The sequence below is a fragment of the Uloborus diversus genome, chromosome 1 (assembly GCF_026930045.1).
Source record: "Uloborus diversus isolate 005 chromosome 1, Udiv.v.3.1, whole genome shotgun sequence".
Classification (NCBI taxonomy): Eukaryota; Metazoa; Arthropoda; class Arachnida; order Araneae; family Uloboridae; genus Uloborus; species Uloborus diversus.
Window position 1 is genome coordinate 125,373,934 of NC_072731.1, and position 23,798 is coordinate 125,397,731.

The 23,798-nt window shown below is 35.5% G+C and overlaps 9 non-coding genes across 9 annotated transcripts; all 9 read right to left on the reverse strand.

Moving 5' to 3' along the window:
- Window positions 1-582: 582 nt before the first annotated feature.
- Window positions 583-655, reverse strand: Trnar-ucu (transfer RNA arginine (anticodon UCU)). The gene has a single exon. It is a non-coding gene; the product is annotated as a tRNA-Arg (tRNA).
- Window positions 656-1,368: 713 nt separating this feature from the next.
- Trnar-ucu (transfer RNA arginine (anticodon UCU)) lies at window positions 1,369-1,441 on the reverse strand. Its single transcript has one exon. It is a non-coding gene; the product is annotated as a tRNA-Arg (tRNA).
- Window positions 1,442-2,437: 996 nt separating this feature from the next.
- Window positions 2,438-2,510, reverse strand: Trnar-ucu (transfer RNA arginine (anticodon UCU)). The gene has a single exon. It is a non-coding gene; the product is annotated as a tRNA-Arg (tRNA).
- Window positions 2,511-3,212: 702 nt separating this feature from the next.
- On the reverse strand, window positions 3,213-3,285 carry Trnar-ucu (transfer RNA arginine (anticodon UCU)). The gene has a single exon. It is a non-coding gene; the product is annotated as a tRNA-Arg (tRNA).
- Window positions 3,286-4,273: 988 nt separating this feature from the next.
- Window positions 4,274-4,346, reverse strand: Trnar-ucu (transfer RNA arginine (anticodon UCU)). The gene has a single exon. It is a non-coding gene; the product is annotated as a tRNA-Arg (tRNA).
- Window positions 4,347-5,339: 993 nt separating this feature from the next.
- Trnar-ucu (transfer RNA arginine (anticodon UCU)) lies at window positions 5,340-5,412 on the reverse strand. Its single transcript has one exon. It is a non-coding gene; the product is annotated as a tRNA-Arg (tRNA).
- Window positions 5,413-6,404: 992 nt separating this feature from the next.
- Window positions 6,405-6,477, reverse strand: Trnak-uuu (transfer RNA lysine (anticodon UUU)). The gene has a single exon. It is a non-coding gene; the product is annotated as a tRNA-Lys (tRNA).
- A 708-nt stretch (window positions 6,478-7,185) lies between these two features.
- Trnar-ucu (transfer RNA arginine (anticodon UCU)) lies at window positions 7,186-7,258 on the reverse strand. Its single transcript has one exon. It is a non-coding gene; the product is annotated as a tRNA-Arg (tRNA).
- Window positions 7,259-8,252: 994 nt separating this feature from the next.
- Window positions 8,253-8,325, reverse strand: Trnar-ucu (transfer RNA arginine (anticodon UCU)). Its single transcript has one exon. It is a non-coding gene; the product is annotated as a tRNA-Arg (tRNA).
- Window positions 8,326-23,798: the final 15,473 nt, after the last annotated feature.

The window sequence follows — 23,798 nt, forward strand, 5'->3', positions numbered from 1 at the left end:
ACTTCATTTTTATGGCTTTTTTTGTTATTTCTTCATAAAATTCAATCCCTGTTTCTCGGAGTAGCTGTTATTGCCAAAAAGTAATACAGTGGAAGCCACAGTGCAGACAGGTTAAATTTTTCACATCATGTTGAATCTTTTTTTATGTAGAGAAAGTTTAAGTTATACTTAAAGATTCTGAACGGCCCGGTTAGAACTTTAAATGATAATTGGTCGCGATGATTTCATAGCAATAAGTATAATTTCTGCTGAATAATGTGTCCGTTGAAAGAGGTAAAATACCTATAGACCACAGTCTGAAATATCTTACAGGATTACTGACTGAAACCGAGCGAGAAATATAAATTAATGTTGTGTTATGTATCTGAGTAGCTTTTATACATAGCAAAAAATCGAATAACTGAATGAAAACATGAAACTGTGTCAATTGATGCTGTAGTTTCTCATTCCTAGGTCAAACTCGTGCAAAAACCTTTTTCATCTCTGATTCCAAATTCACAGCAAGTAGAAAAATGTTCAAAATGCAAAAGAAGTGTAAGACGGAATCGCTTATCTTCCGCACACTAAAACACATCTTTCAAACATCCCTGCCGGGATTCGAACCCGGGACCTTTGGATTAGAAGTCCAACGCGCTATCCACTGCGCTACAGGGACGGTTTTTTAAAATTGAAAAAACCATAGGCGAAATTATTTAAGATATTGTATTTAAATTTTAATTTGTAATATAAAAATATTAAAAAAATTAAAAAACGTTTCTTTTGCTTTTCCTTCAACCGTAGTTCTGGTTTTGGAAAAAATATTTTCTAAAGATAAAAAAACTTACAATACGTAGCAATATTGCTGTTCAAGTGTCAAAAAACGTTGGCAACATGTTTTGTGTTATATTTCTTTTTACTTACGTAAATCTTTTCTCAATAAATTTTATTGAGTTTAATAAACGAAGCAGCACTCATTTTCGTAAACTTCTTCATGTTGATCTTATCTAATGTGATTCATACCTGACTAAGAGATAGAGAAAATTTATTTCTGAAAAAAAGTACTTAAAGAAGATGAAATTATTAATCGTTGTATTAAATTAGAATGTTGAAATCTTTATGGAGCCTAATAATTTGCTACAAATCACATTTTTGTCCTCAACTAGTAAGGACTTTATTGTATCCCTAAACTAACGACATTAGTACTAACACAAAAAATACTTCAAGAACTATCCATTGCCCACTCAACTCTTCTCTGTTTCTGTTTTTAATGTACTAAAGGTATCCTTTCAGTTGCAACAAGTGGTAACCTCTCTTAGCAGCTCTAAGTTATGAATATATTTTTAGTAGTTTATAGTCTAAATAAAAAACCAGGAAAACAACCGTGGCCTACATCCCTGCCGGGATTCGAACCCGGGACCTTTGGATTAGAAGTCCAACGCGCTATCCACTGCGTTACAGGGACCGCGCGATTACTGTTCGAGCAGTACGTAGATATACAAAAAAGAGTTTGCAGTTTGTAGATATATAAATGATGAAGTTGTTGACGTTAAGTAGAAAAAAAAACTGCGATGTGGTTAGTCGGGTTAAATTACATACGCTTCACAGAAGTTTTTGCTACTTACCGAAAAGCATCATCTTTCGTCATAGAAAAATGTTTTGGTTTCAATTTAAGATCCGAAGCCTGAAAAAAACATTGTAAAAAACTGATTTTTTGTCTCTACGTCAATGTAAGTGTTTACATCGATTTTATCGAAAAGCTATTTATTGCATGAGTGTTTATTGTAAGAAAGCTTTTAACTCAACTGTGTATCCTCCCTCCATGCGTGGCAATTGTAAGTGATCTTAAATTATATTTTGCGTTTTGCAATTTACTTAGACTTCATTTTTATGGCTTTTTTTGTTATTTCTTCATAAAATTCAATCCCTGTTTCTCGGAGTAGCTGTTATTGCCAAAAAGTAATACAGTGGAAGCCACAGTGCAGACAGGTTAAATTTTTCACATCATGTTGAATCTTTTTTTATGTAGAGAAAGTTTAAGTTATACTTAAAGATTCTGAACGGCCCGGTTAGAACTTTAAATGATAATTGGTCGCGATGATTTCATAGCAATAAGTATAATTTCTGCTGAATAATGTGTCCGTTGAAAGAGGTAAAATACCTATAGACCACAGTCTGAAATATCTTACAGGATTACTGACTGAAACCGAGCGAGAAATATAAATTAATGTTGTGTTATGTATCTGAGTAGCTTTTATACATAGCAAAAAATCGAATAACTGAATGAAAACATGAAACTGTGTCAATTGATGCTGTAGTTTCTCATTCCTAGGTCAAACTCGTGCAAAAACCTTTTTCATCTCTGATTCCAAATTCACAGCAAGTAGAAAAATGTTCAAAATGCAAAAGAAGTGTAAGACGGAATCGCTTATCTTCCGCACACTAAAACACATCTTTCAAACATCCCTGCCGGGATTCGAACCCGGGACCTTTGGATTAGAAGTCCAACGCGCTATCCACTGCGCTACAGGGACGGTTTTTTAAAATTGAAAAAACCATAGGCGAAATTATTTAAGATATTGTATTTAAATTTTAATTTGTAATATAAAAATATTAAAAAAATTAAAAAACGTTTCTTTTTCTTTTCCTTCAACCGTAGTTCTGGTTTTGGAAAAAATATTTTCTAAAGTAAAAAAACTTACAATACGAGCAATATTGCCGTTCAAGTGTCAAAAAACGTTGGCAACATGTTTTGTGTTATATTTCTTTTTACTTACGTAAATCTTTTCTCAATAAATTTTATTGAGTTTAATAAACGAAGCAGCACTCATTTTCGTAAACTTCTTCATTTGATCTTATCTAATGTGATTCATTACTGACTAAGAGATAGAGAAAATTTATTTCTGAAAAAAAGTACTTAAAGAAGATGAAATTATTAATCGTTGTATTAAATTAGAATGTTGAAATCTTTCTGGAGCCTAATAATTTGCTACAAATCACATGTTTGTCCTCAACTAGTAAGGACTTTATATATCCCTAAACTAACGACATTAGTACTAACACAAAAAATACTTCAAGAAATATCCATTGCCCACTCAACTCTTCTCTGTTTCTAATGTACTAAAGGTTCCCTTTCAGTTGCAACAAGTGGTAACCTCTCTTAGCAGCTCTAAGTTATGATATATTTTTAGTAATTTATAGTCTAAATAAAAAACCAGGAAAACAACCGTGGCCTACATCCCTGCCGGGATTCGAACCCGGGACCTTTGGATTAGAAGTCCAACGCGCTATCCACTGCGCTACAGGGACCGCGCGGTTACTGTTCGAGCAGTACGTAGATATACAAAAAAGAGTTTGCAGTTTGTAGATATATAAATGATGAAGTTGTTGACGTTAAAAAGAAAAAAACTGCGATGTGGTTAGTCGGTTTAAATTACATACGCTTCACAGAAGTTTTAGCTACTTACCGAAAAGCATCATCTTTCGTCATAGAAAAATGTTTTGGTTTCAATTTAAGATCAGAAGCTGAAAAAAACATTGTAAAAAACTGATTTTTTGTCTCTACGTCAATGTAAGTGTTTACATCGATTTTATCGAAAAGCTATTTATTGCATGAGTGTTTATTGTAAAAAAGCTTTTAACTCAACTGTCTATCCTCCCTCCATGCGTGGCAATTGCAAGTGATCTTAATTATATTTTGCGTTTTGCAATTTACTTAGACTTCATTTTTATGGCTTTTTTTGTTATTTTTCATAAAATTCAATCCCTGTTTCTCGGAGTAGCTGTTATTGCCAAAAAGTAATACAAAGGAAGCCACAGTGCCGACAGGGTAAATTTTTCACATCATGTTGAATCTTTTTTTATGTAGAGAAAGTTTAAGTTATACTTAAAGATTCTGAACGGCCGGTTAGAACTTTAAATGATAATTGGTCGCGATGATTTCATAGCAATAAGTATAATTTCTGCTGAATAATGTGTCCGTTGAAAGAGGTAAAATACCTATAGACCACAGTCTGAAATATCTTACAGGATTACTGACTGAAACCGAGCGAGAAATATAAATTAATGTTGTGTTATGTATCTGAGTAGCTTTTATACATAGCAAAAAATCGAATAACTATGAAAACATGAAACTGTGTCAATTGATGCTGTAGTTTCTCATTCCTAGGTCAAACTCGTGCAAAAACCTTTCTCATCTCTGACTCCAAATTCACAGCAAGTAGAAAAATGTTCAAAATGCAAAAGAAGTGTAAGACGGAATCGTTTATCTTCCGCACACTAAAGCACATCTTTCAAACATCCCTGCCGGGATTCGAACCCGGGACCTTTGGATTAGAAGTCCAACGCCCTATCCACTGCGCTAGAGGGACCACGCGGTTGCTGTACGAGCAGTACGTAGATATACAAAAAAGAGTTTGCAGTTTGTAGATATATAAATGATGAAGTTGTTGACGTTAAGTAGAAAAAAAAACTGCGATGTGGTTAGTCGGGTGAAATTACGTACGTTTCACAGAAGTTTTAGCTACTTACCGAAAGCATCATCTTTCGTCATAGAAAGAAGTTTTGGTTTCAATTTAAGATCAGAAGCTGAAAAAAACATTGTAAAAAACTGATTTTTTGTATCTACGTCAATGTAAGTGTTTACATCGATTTTATCGAAAAGCTATTTATTGCATGAGTGTTTATTGTAAAAAAGCTTTCAACTCAACTGTCTATCCTCCCTCCATGCGTGGCAATTGTAAGTGATCTTAAATTATATTTTGCGTTTTGCAATTTACTTAGACTTCATTTTTATGGCTTTTTTTGGTATTTCTTCATAAAATTCAATCCCTGTTTCTCGGAGTAGCTGTTATTGCCAAAAAGTAATACAGTGGAAGCCACAATGCCGACAGGTTAAATATTTCGCATCATGTTGAATCTTTTTTTATGTAGAGAAAGTTTAAGTTATACTCAAAGATTCTGAACGGCCGGTTAAAACTTTGAATGATAATTGGTCGCGATGATTTCATTGCAATAAGTATAATTTCTGCTGAATAATGTGTCCGTTTAAAGAGATAAAATACCTATAGACTACGGTCTGAAATTTTTTACAGGATTACTGACTGAAACCGAGCGAGAAATATAAATTAATGTTGTGTTATGTATCTGAGTAGCTTTTATACATAGCAAAAAATCGAATAACTGTATGAAAACATGAAACTGTGTCAATTGATGCTGTAGTTTCTCATTCCTAGGTCAAACTCGTGCAAAAACCTTTTTCATCTCTGTTTCCAAATTCACAGCAAGTAGAAAAATGTTCAAAATGCAAAAGAAGTGTAAGACGGAATCGCTTATCTTCCGCACACTAAAACACATCTTTCAAACATCCCTGCCGGGATTCGAACCCGGGACCTTTGGATTAGAAGTCCAACGCGCTATCCACTGCGCTGCAGGGACCGCGCGGTTACGGTTCGAGCAGTACGTAGATATACAAAAAAGAGTTTGCAGGTTGTAGATATATAAATGATGAAGTTGTTGACGTTAAGTAGAAAAAAACTGCGATGTGGTTAGTCGGGTTAAATTACGTACGTTTCACAGAAGTTTTAGCTACTTACCGAAAAGCATCATCTTTCGTCATAGAAAAATGTTTTGGTTTCAATTTAAGATCAGAAGCTGAAAAAAACATTGTAAAAAAACTGATTTTTTGTCTCTACGTCAATGTAAGTGTTTACATCGATTTTATCGAAAAGCTATTTATTGCATGAGTGTTTATTGTAAAAAAGCTTTTAATTCAACTGTCTATCCTCCCTCCATGCGTGGCAATTGTAAGTGATCTTAAATTATATTTTGCGTTTTGTAATTTACTTAGACTTCATTTTTATGCCTTTTTTTGTTATTTTTCATAAAATTCAATCCCTGTTTCTCGGAGTAGCTGTTATTGCCAAAAAGTAATACAGTGGAAGCCACAGTGCCGACAGGTTAAATTTTTCACATCATGTTGAATCTTTTTTTATGTTGAGAAAGTTTAAGTTATACTTAAAGATACTGAACGGCCGGTTAGAACTTTAAATGATAATTGGTCGCGATGATTTCATAGCAATAAGTATAATTTCTGCTGAATAATGTGTCCGTTGAAAGAGGTAAAATACCTATAGACCACAGTCTGAAATATCTTACAGGATTACTGACTGAAACCGAGCGAGAAATATAAATTAATGTTGTGTTATGTATCTGAGTAGTTTTTATACATAGCAAAAAATCGAATAACTGTATGAAAACATGAAACTGTCTCAATTGATGCTGTAGTTTCTCATTCCTAGGTCAAACTCGTGCAAAAACCTTTCTCATCTCTGACTCCAAATTTACAGCAAGTAGAAAAATGTTCAAAATGCAAAAGAAGTGTAAGACGGAATCGTTTATCTTCCGCACACTAAAGCACATCTTTCAAACATCCCTGCCGGAATTCGAACCCGGGACCTTTGGATTAAAAGTCAAACGGGCTATCCATTGCGCTACAGGGACGGTTTTTGAGAATAAAAAAAGATTGGCGAAATTAGTTAATATATTTTATTTAAATTTTCATTTGTAATATAAAAATATTAAAGAAATAAAAAAACTTTTCTCTTGCTTTTCCTTCAACCGTAGTTCTGGTTTTGGAAAAAATATTTTCTAAAGATAAAAAAACTTACAATAGTAGCAATAATACTGTTCAAGTGTCAAAAAACGTTGCCAACATGTTTTGTGTTATATTTTTTTTACCTACGTAAAGGTTTTCTCAATAAATTTAATTGAGTTTAATAAACGAAGCAGCACTCATTTTCGTAAACTTCTTCTGTTGATGTTATCTAATGTGATTCATACCTGATTAAGAGATAGAGAAAATTTATTTCTGAGAAAAAGTACTTAAAGAAGATGAAATTATTAATCGTTGTACTAAATTAGAATGTTGGAATCTTTCTGGAGCCTAATAATTTGCTACAAATCAAATTTTTTTTCCTCAACTAGTAAGGACTTTATTGTATCTCTAAACTAACGACATTAATGCTAACACAAAAAATACTTCAAGAACTATCCATTGCCCACTCAACTCTTCTCTGTGTCTGTTTTTAACGTACTAAAGGTATCCTTTCAGTTGCAACAAGTGGTAACCTCTCTTAGCAGCTCTAAGTTATGAATTATTTCTGGAAATTTATATTCTGAATAAAAAACCAGGAAAACAACCGTGGCCTACATCCCTACCGGGATTCGAACCCGGGACCTTTGGATTAGAAGTCCAACGCCCTATCCATTGCGCTAGAGGGACCACGCGATTGCTGTACGAGCAGTACGTAGATATACAAAAAAGAGTTTGCAGTTTGTAGATATATAAATGATGAAGTTTTTGACGTTAAGTAGAAAAAAACTGCGATGTGGTTAGTCGGGTTAAATTACGTACGTTTCACAGAAGTTTTAGCTACTTACCGAAAAGCATCATCTTTCGTCATAGAAAGATGTTTTGGTTTCAATTTAAGATCAGAAGCTGAAAAAAACATTGTAAAAAACTGATTTTTTGTATCTACGTCAATGTAAGTGTTTACATCGATTTTATCGAAAAGCTATTTATTGCATGAGTGTTTATTGTAAAAAAGCTTTTAACTCAACTGTCTATCCTCCCTCCATGCGTGGCAATTGTAAGTGATCTTAAATTATATTTTGCGTTTTGCAATTTACTTAGACTTCATTTTTATGGCTTTTTTTTTGGTATTTCTTCATAAAATTCAATCCCTGTTTCTCGGAGTAGCTGTTATTGCCAAAAAGTAATACAGTGGAAGCCACAATGCCGACAGGTTAAATTTTTCGCATCATGTTTTTTTTTTTTTTTGTGTAGAGAAAGTTTAAGTTATACTCAAAGATTCTGAACGGCCGGTTAAAACTTTGAATGATAATTGGTCGCGATGATTTCATAGCAATAAGTATAATTTCTGCTGAATAATGTGTCCGTTTAAAGAGATAAAATACCTATAGACTACGGTCTGAAATTTTTTACAGGATTACTGACTGAAACCGATCGAGAAATATAAATTAATGTTGTGTTATGTATCTGAGTAGCTTTTATACATAGCAAAAAATCGAATAACTGTATGAAAACATGAAACTGTGTCAATTGATGCTGTAGTTTCTCATTCCTAGGTCAAACTCGTGCAAAACCTTTTTCATCTCCGATTCCAAATTCACAGCAAGTAGAAAAATGTTCAAAATGCAAAAGAAGTGTAAGACGGAATCGCTTATCTTCCGCACACTGAAACACATCTTTCAAACATCCCTGCCGGGATTCGAACCCGGGACCTTTGGATTAGAAGTCCAACGCGCTATCCACTGCGCTACAGGGACGGTTTTTTAAAATTGAAAAAACCATAGGCAAAATTAGTTAAGATATTGTATTTAAATTTTAATTTGTGATATAAAAATATTAAAAAAATTAAAAAACGTTTCTCTTGCTTTTCCTTCAACCGTAGTTCTGGTTTTGGAAAAAATATTTTCTAATGAAAAAAAACTTACAATACGAGCAATATTACTGTTTAAGTGTCAAAAAACGTTGGCAACATGTTTTGTGTTATATTTCTTTTTACTTACGTAAATGTTTTCTTAATAAATTTTATTGAGTTTAATAAACGAAGCAGCACTCATTTTCGTAAACTTCTTCATTTGATCTTATCTAATGTGATTCATACCTGACTAAGAGATAGAGAAAATTTATTTCTGAGAAAAAGTACTTAAAGAAGATAAAATTATTAATCGTTGTTAGAATGTTGGAATCTTTCTGGAGCCTAATAATTTCCTACAAATAACATTTTTTTCCTCAACTAGTAAGGACTTTATGTATCCCTAAACTAACGACATTAATGCTAACACAAAAAATACTTCAAGAACTATCCATTGCCCACTCAACTCTTCTCTGTGTCTGTTTTTAATGTACTACAGGGGTGCCCATCCCCCCCAAGCTCAATGGTGCAAATTCCCCCCCCCCCCCCAAAAAAATTTTCTTGCTTTCGACCATGCTTCATGATTCTGCAGTTTAAAAAAATATACATAAATAAAAATACATAAGTAAATAGGACAGTCCATAGGTTAGGAGTCGCCGAAACATTCCCATATGTTTATGTTTTTTTTTTGATGAAAAATGTTGTCCTGAAAATCATTGCTAATTTGAGAAAAATGCATTGGCAGCCGAAATAAATTTGAAATAGAGAGATAGAGAGAGGAAAAAAAATAGATGCAAAGAGAGATTCAAAGTATTATAATGAATACTCACAATAAAAGTTCTAAATGTTTGAATGTAAAAATCGTAAGTAAATCAAAGTTTGATCAAGAGATGCAGGTGGCATATTAAAAATAAAATGAAGTGGAATAGAGACCTAAGGTATCGCAGAAAATTACCACATCCGTTCAAAATGTTAAGTCCTTTTTCTAAGGCCATAAATGCTTGTATTGCAAGACAACAAAAGTATTGTGCGGGAAATTGAAAACTTTATTATGGAAAATCTAAGCAAATAATCGTATTTGTCAAAGGAAAATTAGAAAAAAAAATGTTACCACAATATGTTTATCAATTATTGAAATTTACAAAGAAGATAGGAGGGACGTAGCCAAACTGAAAGAAAGAGTGGGGAACTCAAAAACCCTTCTTTTTACGTCCCCAAAGCTGGCCTGGAAGTGAGTTTTTAAAACTTAGGTTTTGAAAAAAATCACGGGAAAACGTTCTCAAACCCCATTCCTTACCCTAACGTCATTAAAGATGGCCTACACCTAATTATTTAGGACTGCAATTTCGAAAAGGTGCGAGAGTGCTCCCAACGTAACCTCCGAGAAAGGCTCTCTCAATTAATCATTCATCATCATTAAAGGCCGAATGAATTTCGTCTTTTGGACTTATAATTTAAAAAAACTCCCTGAGGTGTCCCGAAACTGTCGTTCTCCAAATATTACCGAAGATCCTCAAAAATTTCGCTGTTAAGACTTCAATTCAGAAAATTTTTCGGGGGAGATCTCCAAAACCTTCTCTTCCTCTAACAGTATTTAAAATCGTCTACGATTGCGTTAATTGAATTTAATTTTGAAAATTTGCCAGGGGAGGACTCCGAATCTCTCCACCCATTACCGAAAATCTTCTAAAACTGCGGTTTCAACAGATCGAAATTTTTTCGAGAGAATGCTCCCCCCCCCCCTCTATCTCTCTCTCGCCAACATCATCGAAAAATGTCTTAAATCTCGCTTTTAGTGCTTCAATTACGAAACATTTCTGGTCTTGAGCCCCTTCAAAACTCTTTCTTCCCCCTTTCATCGAAGGTTGGCTTAAATTACGTTTTCGGAGTTTTAATTTGAAGAAACTGGTGGTGCACTAAATTTTAACAAAAAAAAAAAAAAATCTACAATCGCGTTTTTAAGACTTCAAAATTTCAAAAAATTTCGGGATAGAGAGTGCATTTTTCTTCCCCTTAATATCACCATAGATCATCTAAAACTGCATTTTTCAAACTACAATTTTCAGATTTTTCCCGGGGGAGTGTCCCCAGACCCCCCTTTACGTATCACAATCGCAAATAATTCACAATTGGGAATGCGTGCTTGAAGTTTGCATTCTGAAAAATTATAGAACATTGACCCCGAGTCTCTTCCTTCTTTAACATCACCACATGTCATTTAAAACCGTGTTTTTCAAGTAAAAATCTTGAAAATTCCCGGGGGGTGAGCCCCAGACCCCTCTTCTGAACAAAAATAAATATAACGTACGATTGTTTCAAGAACTTAAATTTGGAAAAATTATCGGGAGAGGCTATCCTGGACTTCCTCTCCCCCTTCCTCCCAAACTTAAAATATAGTCTAAAACTGCCTTTTTATGTCTTCAATTTCGAAATAATGCAAGAGGTAGCCCTCCGACACCTTCTAATTCTGACTGAATATTATTCTTACGATTAAATTTATGTTGCTAGTACTAAGATCTAGTAATATGACTATCCCTGCTAAACCAGAAGCCAAATCTTCTCTCTCTCTCTCTGCATATTGGAACATGCGTTTGAAACAATTAACGGGCCGCCAAAAGCGTATCCCTCTCACCTCTCCCTTTTTTTTTGAGCAATCACGATTGCTTATTGTTCTCATTTGACCGTTTTTGATGTTCCGTGCCTTTTTCAGCTTGGACCAGAAGCCTCTGCAGCACCACCGCCCACCGTCCTCTGCAGGCGGCGCGGCGCGGCTGCTCCGATCCTGAGCTATCCGCTTCTCCTGGTCGAAGGCGTCCATGTCCTACACACACGCACGCTCACACACGCGCACACACACACGCCTACGTACATACACACAGGTCTACGCACACACACAAGCCTACACACTTACACAACTATGCACACGTAACCGCCCAGGAGGAGAGACAGGCTTGGGGGGGGGGAGACAGGAGCTGTTTCTAGAAACAATAACTCCAATGAGTAGGGTCCTGTCTCAGTTCGTGATTGCGAAAAACATTATTTGAATTCAAAATTTCAGATTTCAAATTAATTTTTTTTTTTTTTTTGACCTAGCGACGACCCTCGTACTCTTTCCAAAATTTAATGACCGTGTCTTTTTTTCAATGAAGGGAACATCACAGACGACATGGAGTTAGTGTCCGTTTCAAAGCTGGATCAGACGATTTGATTTCTTTTCAATTTTTCATAAATTTTTTGGAAGTAGCACAATTTTGCATGATTAATGCATGTGCGAAAATGATGAGAGGGAGAGAGGTCAAAAATGTTTTATTGTTTGTAATAATTCTGACCAGTATGCTCTAGTCTTCCATTGATTCATTTGCACCTCGACAATCGTTAAGAACTAGTTTTGAAGTTTGCAAATAACATATTTTTTATCCCTCGAATTGACAATTAATATATTTTCTTCATTAACGAGCTCAAGCTTGTGAAGAATTTTTCTCTCTTTCTCATTTCACTTTACTCCCATCTTCTCTACCATTTTTAAACTGATTGTTTCAATTTCTCATTAGATGATTTTTATTAAAACTTTCAGTGACGTTGGTTTTCGTTGATGGAGGTAGCACAGTCTATTCTTAAGGTGTTTAAATTATGTTTCGTAAAGCATATTTACTTTCTTCTATATCTGATATGAATAGAAGGATATTTGATTTATTAAAATTCTCGAGTTTTGATTTACGATGTGTGCTAAATAGCTGAATCCATTTTTCAGGATTTCCGAAACATATCTGTCACGGTGTGTCTGATCCATCTTTTTCGGATATGCAACTTCAATTTTGGAAAACTTCCAGGAGAGCGCCCCCCCCCCAATTGAGCGCCAAAATAACACCCTCTTTATCATCAAGAGTCATCTAAAACTCCGTTTGTCGAACTGCAATTTTGAAAAATTTATAGGAGATAGCCCCTGATTCCCCCCTTTTTCCTTAACATGATCAAAGACAAACCTAGAATGGCGTTTTTGGAGTATCAATTTCAAACAATTGCCGGGGAAATGGCACTGAAATTCACCTTCCACTAACATTATTCAGATCTATGAGAACTGCATTTTTAAAGCTACAAGTTCGAAAGTTTAAGTGGAGCGCTCCTCTTCCTCCCCCCCTACTCTAGTCAACATTTTGTTAAAAAATCGTGTTAAATTTGGTTTTCAGGGCTTCAATTTCGAGAAAATTCCGGGAGAGCTTCCGAAAACTCGTTTTCTTAACGTCACAAAGGTCGGCTACAATTGCGATTTTAGAGCTTCAATTTCAGAAAACTGCTTTCCCCCCAACCATAGATAGCGTTTTTAAGACTTTAATTTTGAAAATTTTCCTGGGGCATGCCCTAGGATCTCTTCTTTTCCTAACATTACCACAGATAGCCTAAAACTGCGTTTTTAGAATTACAATTTTGAAAACAAAGGAAAAGCCCTCTTTCACACAACGTTAAACTATCTACAATTGCGCTTTTAAAGTCTCAATATTGAAAAATTACCGGCAACAGCACACCAAACCTTTTATCCCCCAAACATCACCAGAGATCGTCTAAAACTGTGGTTTTAAAACTACAATTTCAAAAATTTTGGGGCCGTGGTAGCCCGATCGGTAGAGTGTCGGATTCGGGGCCGGAGGGTCCTGAGTTCGAACCTCGATAGTCGAAGTCCCACCGTCGTCATTAAAGGAGACTGGGCGACGTTAAATATGCTCGTGGTCTCAATGTCCCCCAAGTGAAACGATACCTCTGGGGGTGCTACCACCAGGTAGCTATTAGCACCTGGACTAGTTCTAAATTCTCATTAACTGTTCGATCCGGTGATGGTGCTACCATCTATCGGTATAAAAAAATAATGGAGGCAAGGCACTTAGTATGCAGTCCTCGACATAAATACAGTTGTAGTCAGTTGTGAATCGGAATCGGATTCAAAAATTTTCCAGAGGAGAAACCCCCAGGCACCCTATCTAAGTGACAATAAAAAAAGATTCATATTTTATCGATTCATATTGTATACATCTAGTAATGGCTCCATCCCAAGCCAGAAAGTTGAATCCAGTCTTCCTATAATTGTTCATACCTTTGAAAAAAAAAGGTGTAGCAAAATTCAGGGGTAATTGTTTACATCGATTTTATCGAAAAGCTATTTATTGCATGAGTGTTTATTGTAAAAAAGGTTTTAACTCAACTGTCTTTCCTCCCTCCATGCATAGCAATTGTACGTGATCTTAAATTATATTTTGCGTTTTGCAATTTACTTAGACTTCATTTTTATGATTTTTTTTGTTATTTCTTCATAAAATTCAATCCCTGTTTCTCGGAGTAGCTGTTATTTCCAAAAGCTAATACAGTGGAAGCCACAATGCCGACTGGTTAAATTTTTCGCATCATATTGAATCTTTTTTTTTATGTAGAGAAAGTTTAAGTTATGGTGAAAGATTCTGAACGGCTGGTTAGAACTTTTAATGATTAATGAACTCGATGATTTCATAGCAATATGTATAATTTCTGCTGAATAATGTGTCCGTTGAAAGAGATAAAATACCTATAAACCACTGTCGAATATTTTTACAGGATTACTGACTGAAACCGAGCGAGAAATATAAATTAATGTTGTGTTATGTATCTGAGTAGCTTTTATACATAGCAAAAAATCGAACTACGGTATGAAAACATGAAACTGAGTCAATTGATGCTGTAGTTTCTCCTTCCTAGATGAAACTCGTGCAAAAAAATTTTTCTTCTCTGATTCCAAATTCACAGCAAGTTGTAAAATGTTCAAAATGCAAAATAAGTGTAAGATGGAATCGTTTATATTTCGCACACTAAAACACATGTGTCAAACATCCCTGCCGGGATACGAACCCGGGACCTTTGGACTGGAAGTCCAACGCACTATCCACTGCGCTATCGGGACGGTTGTTGAGTAAGAAAAAACGGTAGACGAAATTAGTTAAGGGGTCTAAGGACCTTTAATCTTCAGAATTTTCGATTTTCTGGAAAAAATATATGTTATGCATAATTTTATTCTGAACAATTTGATACCTTATTTATTACCATACGCCAAAAACTTTTCGAGTTATTGTAAAAATGCGTAAACTTTCCCCGTAGAGATTTATGTTAACAGCAGCTGTTTAAGCCTCTTTTTCTCAGGTGCTGTTTTTTCTTCGGTTTTCTCGTTTTGCGCGCATGATATTTCAGAAAGTTTCTTATATATTTCCGTAAAACTTTTCATGCATATTTGTCTGATACATCGTAACGATCTGAACCTAAATTTCAACTAAAAAATTAAAGTTAATATTTAAAGATAAATATTTTTTTACCCAAAATTTTGGAAATTTTCGATATTAACTTACCAAATTTTAAAAAAATAAATAAATAATTTTAAAAAAATAAATTTAGGTTCAGGTCATAAATATAAACCAGATAAACATACAATTAAAGTTTTACGGACATATATAAGAAACTTTCTGAGATATCATGCGCGCAAAACGAGAAAACCGAAGAAACCGGCACCTGGGAAAAAGAGGCTTAAACAGCTACTCTTAACATAAATCTCTATGGGGAAAGTTTAGGCATTTTTACAATAGCTCGAAAAGTTTTTGGCGTATAGTAATAAATAAGGTATCAAATTGTTCAGAATTAAACTGTGCATAACATATATTTTTTCCAGAAAATCGAAAATTTTGAAGTTTAAAGGTCCTTAGACCCCTTAAGATATTGTTATTAAATTTTCATTAGTAATATAAAAATATTTAAAAAAAAAAAACTTTTATCTTCCTTTTCTTTTTACCGTAGTTCAGGTTTTGGAAAAAAATATTTTCTAAAGTAAAAACTTACAATACAACCAATATTACTGTTCAAGTGTCAAAAAGCGTTGCGAATATGTTTTGTGTTTAATTGTTTTTACTTATGTAAATGTTTTCTCAATAAATTTTATTGAGTTTATTAAACAAAGCAGCACTTATTTTCGTGAAGTTCTACATTTGATCATAACTAATGCGATTCATTTCTGATTATGAGAGTTTGGCTTAGTATATACCAAGGGGCAAGGGTGGCTGAAGCTCCCCCCCCTTTAGTAATGAGAACTTCCTTGCTCTTAGTTCTTTTTTCTTTGCAAAAATGTATTAAGAAAATCTTCCAGTCATTAATGAATAACTCATTAAAAATTTCAAATTTTAATATCGCTAATCTGTACTGAAATCGGTTTCCATGAGGAAAATATTCTGCTTAACCTTGGGGGAAATTTTTGAGCCCCCTCCCTTAAAATTTTGCACATGGGCGCCTTTAGTATATACGTATTCCTGGAAGTTGGATCAAACGCTGCTGAAGAAAATAAGTCATCAAAATCAGGTAGGTCAGAGATTCGAACTCACGACTTTCGCATCACGACGAGCTTATCTTTACAAACTGAGTCAACTCCCTTTCGGGATGCTATGCATTAAAGCAACGCGTGAAAAAATTAAATAAATAAAAATAAACGAAAAAAAATATTTTGTAGAAATAACATATGATGATAACTCTTAATAAGAAAAAAGAAAACATTTTGAACAAGAAATAACTTGATATATAGAATAGTCTTATTTGCAAACAAATTTGTACTATATTGGAAGAATAAACTGGCATTGCAAGAAGTTCTTTTCAGAAAGCTTCAAAGCTCCTCATTGCTCTCTCTAGTTGTATAATAGTTACTTAATAGAAGGAGTCAATGAAATCATTTGCTCTTTATGTGCAATGAGCGGCGTCATCTAATCGACAAACTTTTCAGAATAAGAAATTTTTGGGAAGGCACAGTGACCTCCCCCGTCTCGTATTCTCTTATCTTTGTGCCCCTGCCCACTTGTGCATGCGGACATTAGGCCATTACCATAGAAAGATCGTCTAAATATTGCACAGACGCTAGAGATTCGAAAGATGTGTCGATTGAAATAAAATAATAGAGATCTAAGTCCCTAATAGCAGTCCATAACTACTAATTCCCAATTTCAAAACCTTTCATTTTAATGCTTTTTCTTTGGAAAACGATAGACTAGGAACAAGGCCGCATCCAGAATTCTTTTTGGGAAAGGCCCGGATTAGCGCATTCATCACCAGGGGGCCAAGAATTTCTCCCCCGAGAATTTTTTTGTAAAATAGCGAGAAAAATCTCGATACATTTTTATGCCTTATATGGGGGTACTTGAGTGTGCAAAAATATGAAGAAAAATGGGCAAATAAAATCTATTAAAAGTTATGCATTCTTTTGCAAATCAAGATCAATCAAAATACAAATTGCTTGTTCGACAAATCGTTCATATTAATCGACAGAGAGGAAAAACGATTGAGGAGAAAAGAGAAGCACTACATGGGCGGATTTAAAGGGGGCGAGGGGGGGGGGGCAGTCTTGGAAGGACTTACAATACTCTATAACAAAACAATCGACGCATCAGGAAGCAATCATCCGATTGCTTTGAATTTTTGTATGCATGAGTGTTTTGACCAGATATGCTAATAATTAAAATTTGGTGTATTTGTATGAACTGAAATGTTATTAATTTTTTTTTGCACGTTAGAAATAAATCCAAAATTGGCGACGGGACAAGTTTATTCGTTGACGTCGAAGCACCTCTACGCACGTTCTTACTGTGTCTTACTTAAGTGTGAACCTGATACTCCTTCGCTCCGAACTGTCTCAAACCTTTTGAGTACACTCTATAACAAAAAAAAAATCGACGCACCAAGAAGCAATCATCCAATTGCTTTGAAATTTTGTATGTATGAGTGTTTTGACCAGATATGCTAATGATGAAAATTTGGTGTCTTCTGAATGAATACTTTGATCTCCAGCGCATTGAAACTGCGCATCAGCAGATGTATATAAAGAGCAGTTCTTCAACAGTTGTTAAAACTTTCGGTTTGATTGCAATTTATATTACCTATCAACAACTGAAAAATGCCTCCCCGCATGATTCGTGCTCATTACGAGCAACTGTCAGAGTTTAAAAGAGGTCGTATAATTGGATTGAAAGAGGCCGGTTGGTCAAATCGGAGAATCGCCCGTCATTTGAGTCGAAGCGACGAGGCGATTCGAAGATGCTGGCAAGGATGGGTGGAAAATAGCAGAGTTCAGCGTCAGGATGGTAGCGATCGACCTAGGGTCACAACAGATCGTGATGACAGAGTGATTGTCCGATCAGCTGTCACAGAGCTTTCTTCATCTCTATGAACCATCAGACGTTCAACCCAAACACCAGTGTCCATCATGACCATTTACAGACGGTTGGGACAACGAAATCTACGCTCGCGCCGACTGTTACACCACCTGCCTCTACCGCCTACATACTGCTGAGCCAGATTACAGTGGTGCATGGCTCGACCAGGTTGGAATGGTGCCGACTGGGGACGTGTAGTCTTTAGCGACGAATCCCGCTTCCAACTGTGTCATGACGATTATCGAAGAAGTGTTTGCAGACACCCCAGGGCAGAAGGGGGATCCTGGTTTCTCTTTTGAACGCCACACTGGCCCTCAACAAGGCATTATGGTCTGGGGTGCCATTTCCTTTGATGACTGGACCCCTTTGGCCGTAATTAAAGGTACACTTACTGCATAGTGGTACGTCGACGACATCCTAAGACCTGTCTTGCTGCCGTTCCTTTTGTAGTTCTCTCGGCTGGTTTTCAGCAGGACAATGCCAGATAACATGCGGCACGTGTTGCTATGAGCTGTCTGCAAGCTTGTCAAACTTTTCTGTGACCTACCACATCGCCAGATCTCTCTCCCATCGAGCATGTCTGGAATATGATGGGATGGCAATTGCATCTGGCAAGGAATGTTGATCGCATCGTCCGACAATAGGAGCGAATTTGGCTGGAGATACCTTAGGAAACACTCCGGGAGCTTTTATCGGAGCTTGACACACCATGCTTCAGCTTGTATCCAGGCTAGAGGCGGGTCAATATTTTATTGAACTTGTTACTGTAACTGAAATAAATTATTCAATTGTTCTGAGAGAAAATTTAATCATTTACTATTCTGTGCATTGTCTTCTTATCAACAATTTTCGTTTCAATTGGATCACTCTTTCTTGGTGGGTCGTTTTTTTTGTTATAAAGTGTAATATCAACACACTTTCCAAAATCTTAAAAGAAAAAATCATGATTTTTTCTTCTTTTTTTTAAAAATAGTTCAGACGTGAAAATGAAGAGAATAGTGAATGTCCTTTTCTGAGGGGGGAAGGGGACAACGTACACTGTAGTACAAGTAGTAAACCTGTCACTGTGTTGCTGAAAATGTGGTAAAAACGACTGTTTTGAACTGAAAGCGATTAGGGCAAGTATATAAGTGAAAACATAGACTGATCGAACTATGCGTTCAGCTGCAATACTTGAAACTATTAAAAGCTAAAACAGAGATTTAAAAAAAAAAAGGATTTATCTATAAACTAAAAAAAGGTATAACTTTGTGCACCCACATTGTGGAAGGCCCTCAACTACCAAAAATGTCATAATTTGTCCCCCCCCCCCAAAAAAAAAAAGAAAGAAAAGTTCTTGATAAAATAAATTTTATTTTAAAGTGCTTGAAAACCTTGAAAATTAGGACAAGTGTGGATACAAATCATAATTTTTTTAATTTATAACAAATGGGAGAGGGGTAGGAGGAGAAATGCCGAAATGTGTCAAATTCAGCTCCTTGAGATATCCTAGAGCGAAAATGAAAAAATCATGGGTCTCACGTCACGTTTCTGTAACATATTACGTGAGATAATTCTTTGTGACTTACATGTTTCATATCTTGCTGTTTATTTAATCCTGAATTCTGTATTTTGGAAATCCTTTTGTATTGCTTGTTTATTACTTCTTCTACATATTGTTAATCTGTTTAGCCCGGAAAAAAAATTACACTATTTCTATTCCTTTTCGTTTTCTGCACTGCTTGTAATTGAAAAAAAAGTTGGTGTATTGGAAATTCTATAGTTTTTTTTATTTCAGACTTAAAATAGTTTCTCTTACAAAGTTAGAGCACTACTGTAAACTGTACAATCTAGTACTAAATTTCAGTGACTGGAAAGGGGCAAATGAAGTGCCTTAAATAATCTTAATTGTTCTCGGGTCCTTGAAGAGAATTAGATCAGTCTTTGAAATTCCTAAGCAAAGTGTACTTCAATTTCATTTATTATCAAGTGTATAAATTGTGAATTGTCCAAATGGGCCGAATGTTACTCTCTTGTTACCTATTTTCGAAATCTGCACACAATTTCTTTGAAAGCATTTTCTAGTATTGATCATTTTATATTTAATTCATTGCTGTATTTGTGGGTGGGGTTGGAGGCGTGATCAAGAATTAGTTGAATTAAACCGACAGCCGATGTAAGCAAATAACAATCCATAATCATCTGTTCCCCCTTGCTTTTTTCTTCCTGAGTACGGCTGTCATTGATTTGTCGACCCAAAAACAATTTGTACTGTGCATTACCGTAATTTGCAAAAGAGTATGTTTGCCTATTTTTTCCCGAAATTTTTCTAGAGTCAAATAACCCCTTATAAGGCTTCAAAATGTTGAATTTTAAATGTATTTTACAAAAAATCCTCCGGGGCCCCTAAAATTGGAGATATTTTATAGCAAATTAAAAGGCATATCATTTCCCTTCTTATGTTCAATTCAAAAGGACAACAAGCAAGACAAACACAAAAAAAAAAAAAAAAAAAAGGCATGACCTTATGTATCGCAGGAAAAAAAATCACATACGGGGGGGGGGGGGGGCTTTATAGAATGGTGTTTTTCGCCACTAGCAGAAAAGTTGTCTGGACTACAAAAGAGACCCAAAACCTGAAATACCTTTGGGCCATGTTAATTTTAAATTCAACCTTGTTTGCAACTAATGTTGCTCAAAAAAAAAAAAAAAAAAAAAATCCTCCCCCCCCCCCCCAGAACTTAGTCCTGACATCGTTACTTGCTCATATCGGCTTTTAGTGTAGTTTGTTTTTGATCATTTCTCCAACATCCTCCCCCCCCCCCCCTATTGCATCAAATGCCCTCCTATAGTAAAAATTTTGCAAAATGGTTTAGAAGAAAAGGTGCAGAGATTTAGAAGATAAGTAGCGAAAGAGTAATATTCTGGCCATTCCGATAATTCATACTTTATTTTCGTGATAAAAGACAAAATTGAAGTACTTTTCAAGGAATTTAAAAACTTAAATAATCTTCTAAGACTCTAGAACATTTGAAATTATTTAAAGATCTTCATTAGCAATTTCCGGAAGTGGATTGCACAGTCTTACAACTTTATAAGGCACACCTGTTTTAAGTTAAAAACAAATGTAACAAAATATTTCTCAAAACAACATTTTTTTTTTTCAATCATAAGTAGTGCAGAAAATGAAATAGAACACAATAAGTGTTATATTTTTCTCATGCTCAAGATATTAACAGTATGTAGTAGAAGTAAGATAAAAACAAACAATAACAAAAGAACTTCCGAAATATTGAATTCGGTATTAAATAAATGACAAGACATGAAACATATCAGTCACAAAAAATTTATCTTGAAAAATATGCCACCAAAACGCGAGGATCGTGATTTTTTAGTTTTTTACGCAGGATGTATCAAGGAGCTGCATTTGGCACATCTAGGTATTGCCCGTTTTTCACAAGAAGGCACTTGACTCCTCCCTCGTCACGTGGTATCCGATGATTCTTATTCGCTGTTTTCAGCAGAAGGTATATTCGGATCATAGCATTTTGTTGCAAAAGCAGCGGTTTTTAAAATGTAAGAATAATTAAAATGACAACAGACAAGTGAAGCAAGTGATGTAAAGGTTCTGCACATTAAAATGCCCTCCCAAGTTTAGGCTCTCTGGTTGTCTCCTCGTGGATTGGGTACCGATCACCCCCGTGTAAAATGGAACTCTATGTTCAAGGGGGCGTGGCGAAGTGCCTTCTCGTGAAAAACGGACAATAATCAAATACTAGCCTAATCGGAAACTAGGGACCCCCCGGCCCTTGGAAAGTCCCCGGCTAGAAATCGATGTAGCAGCGTAAGTTTTATAAAAGGTTTTTGTGGGCGGGGGGGGGGGGGGGAGCAAGTCAACCAACGTGAGATGGGGCCTGCCTTGGCCTTGAATTGAATTAGAAAACAACGCAGGAAATCCTAATAAGTGTCTAAATACTAAATTAATAATAAAAAAACGTTTTTTTCCTTTTCTGACATTAGAAAGTAAAAAAGAAAAAAAAAAACGTTCTTCTATTTTACGTTACAAAACATTTCGGGCTTCGGGGAAGGGAGGGGGGCGGGTTCATCACCCTCCCCTGGATACGACCCTGACTAGGAATAAAAGCGAAGAGAATATATGGTGTCTTCTGCGGTATTTTGCACTTTCTTCCGAGATCGCTTTACTATCTAACTATATTTTCTTTGATGCGTTTTTTTTTTGAAGTGAAAAACATGTAAAGAGGCCTGGATTTACATACAAGCTAGCTTAGGGCCCCCGCTCTGTTTGAGGACCACAACTGCCGGAAATTAGCATTCTGATTCGTTCCAAAAAGAGAAAAGTATACTCTATGAATTCTAAGATGGGATGTAATATTCTCCAAAGCTCTCGTAGACCCTTGCCGCTCCACTCGGCTAGATTGGAGATCAAGAGGGTGCATAGGGATGCGTTTCGTCGTGTTGCTTCTCGGGCTGCTGAAAGGTAAACCCTGGGGGAGACTGTGCAATGAGTCCCACTGTATCCCAAATTCTCCTCGAGCTGCTGCTGTGGCTGCTTTTAGACTTTTAACAGGACACGATTGTCTCAATGCCTATTTATTCCGCTTTCAACTGAAGGATTTCCCCGACCCTGCACTTTATGCAACTCTGGACAAGTCATGGACCTCTACTCATCTGGACGACTGCTCTGCACTAACTAATTTTAATTGTGTTGTCGAGAAATATTGGAGAGCCCGCGGTTTTATGGCCTAATGGCCAATGTACCCGGCATTTGTGAAATACTCTATGAATTCTCATCTTCTTAGTGCTTTAAAATCTTGAGAATTTAGAAAAGTGTGGCTGCAAATCACAACTGAGAGGTGGTAAGGAAAAAGAATGCCGATACATCCGGCAGCAAAAATGCAAAAATCATGATTCTCCGTCCCTGAAACATTTTACAAATTTTTGTGACTCACATGTTTCACATCTTGCTATTTATATAATTTTGAGTGCAGTATGTTTTGGAAATTCTTTTGTTATTGCATGCTTTTATCTTACTTCTTCTGCATTACTGTCAATCTGTTAAGTACGAAAAAAAAAAATACACTACCTCTACTCCCTTTTCTTTCCTCTGCCCCAATTGCAACTGAAGAAAAGGCTTTGTCATGAGAAATCTTATGTTTCTTTCTTCTTTTAAATTTTAAATTGCTGTTTCTTACAAAGTTAGAACAGGACAGTAAAATTTTACAATCAAGTACTAAAATATCAAAGACTTGAAAGTATAAATGAAGTGAGTTAAATAATTTTAATTGTTCTAGGAGCCTTGGAAATAATTAGATAAGTCTGAAAATCCTAAGCAAATTGAGCCTCCAATTTTATTTCTTATGAAGTATACAAATTATGAATTGTTCAAATGGGCAGTCCAGTATGTTACTCTCTTGTTACCTATTTTCTAAATCTGTGCACCATTTCTTTTAAATCATTTTTTATTATTGATCATTTTATATTTAATTTATTGTTGTATTTGTCCGTGGGTTAGGGCAGGCCCGGATTGCCCAATAGGCCACCCCTAGGTCCTGGTCTAGGGACGCAAGTCGAAAAAGGGCGCACAGCATGGAGAGTAAAAAAAAAACAGCTTGTTGAAAAAAAAAAAAACAGTGGCAAACTAGTTTAGATGAAGAAGCAAAATTCAATTAGAATAGATTGCAGCCAGCCCGTTAAGCAGAAAAAAAAAGCAATCGGAGGATAGAGGAATGGCGTAATGATTGAGTCGAGTTCCTTTTCGGGTCAAAGCAGATAATTTTCAATACCTTTGATCTGAACAATAATTTGTTAAAAATATAGCTTTTACCCAGAAGCGGACTGGGTCCTCCAAGCGGGCGTCATCGTTGACTTCCGAAGAGCACACAGGTTCGAAGACGCAAAAAAAAAAAAAAAAAAAAAAAAAAAAAAAAAAAAAAAACGAAAGGTTCGACGACAGGTGGGATATTGGCTGGGAGCGCCCCTGGCTTTGTAAAGGTGAAAAAACTTATTAGGGAGTAAGTCACACCACAGGAAAATTAGTAAAAACCATGACCTAGAAAAGGTTCAGTTATAAAACCCTTGTTACTGAAACTATTTTTCTCTCTTGATGTCTGTAAATTACGTCAGTAAGTATGTGTTTCGCAATTAATAATTTATTAATTCATACTTGTTTATAATAGCCAATCAT